This window comes from Nematolebias whitei, chromosome 20, assembly GCF_014905685.2.
Source record: "Nematolebias whitei isolate Nwh7 chromosome 20, NemWhi1, whole genome shotgun sequence".
In the NCBI taxonomy this organism is placed as follows: Eukaryota; Metazoa; Chordata; class Actinopteri; order Cyprinodontiformes; family Rivulidae; genus Nematolebias; species Nematolebias whitei.
The window spans coordinates 10,760,161-10,765,933 of NC_056517.1; the positions used below are offsets into that span (position 1 = coordinate 10,760,161).

Genomic DNA, 5,773 nt, shown 5'->3' on the forward strand with positions numbered 1-5,773 from the left:
GCATCATAAAGAGGAAGGTGCGACAAAGAAGGCCCAAGACGATTGAACAGTTAGAGGCCTGTATTAGACATGAATGGGAGAGCATTCCTATTTCTAAACTTGAGAAACTGGTCTCCTCTGTCCCCAGACGTCTGTTGAGTGTTGTAAGAAGAAGGGGGGATGCCACACAGTGGTAAAAATGGACTTGTCCCAACTTTTTGGGATTTGTTGATGCCATGAAATTTGGAAACAACAAATTTTTCCCTTAAAATGATACATTCTCTCAGTTTAAACTTTTGATCTTTGATTTGTTTTCTATTCTGAATAAAATATTAGATGTTGGCACCTCCACATCATTGCATTCAGTTTTTATTCACAATTTGTTTAGTGTCCCAACTTTTTTTGGAATCCGGTTTGTATATATATATATATGTGTGTGTGTGTGTGTGTGTGTGTGTAAGCTCTGCATCAAATGCTATTAGCTTCAGTATTAGTGCTATGCAAAGTTATCATTATATATATTATATCTGAAACATTTATAAAAACCAAACAGCTAACTGTATTTTTAAGGCTGAAATAACTGTTTTTCAAATAAGATCCAACTGGTTGTAGATCCTTATAATTAGATATTGTACCTGCTCTGTATCTATTACTGGCCCTGGATTTTTTTGGTGTTGGTCTACTGATGCTCAGCACACATTAGAAACAATAAAGAATTGTTTAATAAGCCTGAAAATGATGAAACCACATCCTTGTTTGGCTAGCTTTATCCTCCATTGGACAAACTCCTCTGCCCTGTTCTCCAGACGTTATGAGTGATGTCACAGCTGAAAAGCTCCAGACGACTGATAAAGATTAGACAGACTATCCCTAGAAGTTAGCTCGATGATCAGCAGACACTGTGTGACTTTATGATAAAGTAAATATACTTTATACTTTGAATAGACTCGGACTCATTTGTTCTGTCACGTCTCATGTGACTCGTCATGAAGTCTCGTGAGTAAAAGCTCTTCTCTGTAGATCTTGTGTTTCCTGCTTCTGCTGAGTTATTCGTCCTCATCAGGGTTGTTTTGCAACATGAAGTCAGATCAGCTGGGTGAAGGGTAAACTAAAAACGATCCATAGCTGCTCTCTCAGAGAAACCCTCATGAAAAACAACTCCTCCTGAACTTCAGATCACACCTGAGTGTGGCCATGAAGAACATTCCAACGAATCAAACAAATCATTTTAAAGTTCATGCTGTGATCCTTCAAGTCAAACAACTCCTCCCCAGCATCAGCTGTCTTTGTTCTGTTAGTGCGGAGGTGGACCAGGTGGAGTCCAACTGTCATCTTCTTGATTGTCCTTGACGTCCCAGCTTGTCCATCCTTTAGTCTTCATCCAGCTCCGCGGCTCGTCAGGGAGCTGCTGCATCTGAAACTAAGTGAGGACACAACTTCATGTCTCTGCTCGTCTCTAACTTCACATTACTCTGAATCATATTAATGAGTATTTTACTTCCTAATTCATTTAATGCATCTGGATAAATGTAATAAAGTTACAACTGTTGCCTGACATTCAGAAGATATCTGTTTTTAAAGTTTACAGAAGATCTCCTCGAGTCGGGTTTTTGTGAGCAGCAGTGAGTTTAGATGAATTAAATTAAAACTTTGTCTAGTTTTAAAGAAACATCAGCTTCTCTAAAATAAACTGCAGCAGTCACACAATAAATATCAGTCAGTCCGTCGTCCTCTGACTCCACATGGTGTTCGTTTTCAGTGTTTGGGTTTTTGATGACTGACCTTAGACCCGGTTCAGCTCAGACTCCTCTTCAGGGTCGTTCGTGGACTTTGAAGGTTTTCCTGGAGGAGGAGGAGAAAATTCATCTGGTGACATTTAATTCAGCATGAGAAGAGTCAGAAAAACTCGGGCAGAGGGACAAAAGATGGATGGACAGAAGAACAGAAGGTCAGATTGACGAATGGACAGACGGATAGATGGATGGACAGAAGGACAGACGAATGGACAGACAGAAGGAGGGATGGATGGACAAACAGAAAAATGGATGGACAGAAGGACACATGGTGAGACAGATGGACAGAAGGATGGATGGACAGAAGGACGACGGAGAGACTGACGGACAAACAAACAGAAGGATGGCTGGACAGAAGAACAGAAGGACAGACAGAGCGACTGACGGACAGATAAACTGACAGAAGTACAGAAGGACATATGAATGGACAGAATGACAGATGGATGGATAGAATGACAGATGGATGGACAGAATGACAGATGGAGAGACTGACAGACAGAAGTATGGACAGAAGAACAGACAGAGAGACTGACAGACAGATGGATGGATGGACAGAAGGACAGATGGAAGGAAAGAAGGACAGACGGAGAGACTGACAGACAGATACACAGACAGACGGAAGTATGAACAGAAGGACTGATGGACAGAAGGACAGACAGAGAGACAGACAGACAGACAGACAGACGGATGGATGGACAGAAGGACAGATGGAAGGAAAGAAGGACAGACAGAGAGACTGACAGACAGATACACAGACAGACGGAAGTACGAACAGAAGGACTGATGGACATAAGGACAGACTGACAGAAAGACAGAAGGATGGATGGACGGACAGAATGACAGATGGACAGGAGGATGGACGGACAGAAGGACGGATGGACAGAAGGACATACAGAGAGTCTGACAGACAGACGGATGTATGGATGTATGGATGGACAGAAGGACAGATGGAAGGAAAGAAGGACAGATGGAGAGACTGACAGACAGATACACAGACAGACAGAAGTATGAACAGAAGGACTGATGGACAGAAGGACAGATGGAAGGAAAGAAGGACAGATGGAGAGACTGACAGACAGATACACAGACAGACAGAAGTATGAACAGAAGGACTGATGGACAGAAGGACAGACTGACAGAAAGACAGAAGGATGGATGGATGGACAGAATGACAGATGGACAGGAGGATGGACAGACAGATGGATGGATGGGCGGACAGAAGGACTGATGGACAGACAGATGGATGGATGGATGGATGGGCGGACAGAAGGATGAATGGACAGAAAAATGGATGGACAGAGAGATGGATGGGCAGACAGAAGGACTGATGGACAGAAGGACAGACTGACAGAAAGGCAGAAGGATGGATGGACGGACAGAATGACAGATGGACAGGAGGATGGACGGACAGAAGGATGGATGGACAGAAGGACGGATGGACAGACAGATGGATGGATGGGTGGACAGAAGGACGAATGGACAGAAGGATGGACAGATGGATGGATGGGCAGACAGAAAGACTGATGGACAAAAAGACAGACAGACAGAACAGACCAACATGGCCGACATCAGCAGGTGCTGCTAGAGAGCCCACACAACATGTGAGCAGGCGTTGGGCTGTGATGACTCTCAGCTACTACCACACTACGGCTGAGCAGCAGGAAGCCTGACTGAACTGCAGACGTACTTTAAGGTCACGTGACTACGGCAGCCATCTTGGATCAGGTTGACTCCAGAAGTGAACTGGTTGTAGTCCATCCTGTCATCATGTTCTGTAAGTTTCATTCATTCGTTCTACAACAACTTTTTGTGTTAGCTGGTTCTATAAGAGTGTGGCCATAACGAAAAGGTAAATAATAAGCATAAATGAAATAAAAACATTCATCTATCGTTCACATCTTCAGTAAAATAAATGTGTTTTTGTTTGTACACATGAATGCATTGCTTATATTTATGACAGGGATTCTCAGGTTGATCCTGAATTTCAGTGTTAGAGTCACCTGAATATGAATAATTTGTATTAAAAATATGTGATTTGTAGAGACGGTGGGTCTTTTGAACCTGTGAGGGATCCATTCTGCACGTTGTTTTCTAGAATAAAATCTCTCCTCGATCAAAGCAGATTGATCAAATTCAGTTTTAAAGTTTTATGATGAATTGTTGAGGAATCCATGAGCAGAACTCTTTCATGTCTGTGGAGCTGAATGTGACCAGCAGACGTGTTTGATTTAACACGTGTGTGATGTGCAGTTTCAGGTTTCCATGTTATTCTGTGTAAGTTTGACTTCCTGCTGCTCTACCTCTCAGTTTCCTGTAGGCCAACAATCCTGCCAGAGCCACGAGCAGCACGGCAGCAACGACGCCGATGATCCACCAATAAGACGATGCTGCTGATGAAGCTTTTGCCTTACCTGCAGAGATAAATATTAAAAAACAGATAAAAACACATTGAGTGGTTCTTGGTACTCCAACATGTTTGTCTGCAGTTCCATGGGAAGAGAACATCTGGATGTTTGGTGCAGACGGACAGATTGAAGGTCAAGAAACACCTGTTAGCCTGAAACTGTGTAAAGTGTTTGAGCATTTTAAGAAAAAATTAACACAAAATCTAAAAACAAAAGTCAAATTTGACCTAAAACCAGGGAAAAGCAGAATATTTCCAGTTGACCAAGATACAGAGACTTTGGATCACTGCAGTCCCTGAACCTCTGACACATGCACTGGGAACAACGTCGTTCTTTAAAACAGTTGATGTTTCCACAGGAAATGATTTTAGATTTGCGCCGAACGAGCATTTCTTCAAACGATGTTAGAGCTTTGTTTCATAAATGAGTCGTCTTTAACTTTGGTTCTTGTTTAAACTTTGACAAGAATTTTCCTCATGTGTTTTTAAGCTGCCATCTTTCCCAGGACTCCCTGCAAGAACAAATCCTGTTTTTATATTTTAAAACATCCTTTGAGACCGTTTGCTGGATGAGACCCTCCAGCAGATAGTTGAACTCTTGTTGAATATTAATTACTACTTTTCTAAACATTACTTAAGTAAAAATGTGTTAGTAATGATGCTCAGCTACTACCACACTAACTTTGAGCTCCGTGGGTGTAAAACTGGCTGAGGTGCAGTTGTTTGTGTTTTCTAAAGTCAGCTGTCTGTGGCAGCCATTCCATTATCCATCCATCATCCTTCCATAATCCATCCATTATCCATCCATCATCCATCCATCATCCATCCATTATCCATCCATCATCCTTCCATCATCCATCCATTATCCATCCATTATCCATCCATCATCCTTCCATCATCCATCCATTATCCATCCATCATCCATTATCCATCCATCATCCATCCATCATTCACCATCCATCCATCATCCATCCATCCATCCATCATCATCCATTCATCCATTCTTCCATCATTCATCATCCATACATCATCCATTCATCCATGCATCATCATCCATCCATCCATCATCCAACCATCCATCATCCATTCATTATCCATCATCCATCCATCATCCATACATCCATCCATCATCCATCCATCCATCCATCCAGAGGTCTCCTTTGTTCAGCCCAGGGTTCAGAAAAAGGGAAATGGAATTGTTAGAATTTAGTGACATTCTCAACAGCGAACCTCAGGTCCACTGGGTGTTTCAGCATTTACCACTAAACATGGATGCCATGGATGATTAGGCCTCGGTGTGCGTCCTCTGGGTTCAGGTTGGCAAAAAGATGAGTGTCTTGTGTTTAGGTTAGAGTTCAGTATTTAAGTAGAACATTCTTGTTTTGGTCAAATGTGTTTCAAACATCTCGGTACATGCCAGTAAATATTTCTGTCAGTCATAGTGGTGGTTCTTGGAGAACTTATTATTTTCTGAGGTAAACCTTGTGGTTCTGCAGAGAGCAATGTTTGGACTGGTTGTTTTCTGGGTTTGATGTCTTATTTAAAAAAAAAGATTTTAACAGAAAAACAATGTTATTTGAGTTCATTGTTCCTAAAT

The 5,773-nt window shown here is 42.0% G+C and overlaps 1 long non-coding RNA gene across 1 annotated transcript; it reads right to left on the minus strand.

Moving 5' to 3' along the window:
- Nucleotides 1–390: 390 nt before the first annotated feature.
- LOC119426314 lies at nt 391–4,176 on the minus strand. Its single transcript, XR_005187612.1, has 3 exons — nt 4,073–4,176; nt 1,762–1,821; nt 391–1,399 (listed from the first exon to the last, which is right to left on the minus strand). It is a non-coding gene; the product is annotated as an uncharacterized LOC119426314 (long non-coding RNA).
- Nucleotides 4,177–5,773: the final 1,597 nt, after the last annotated feature.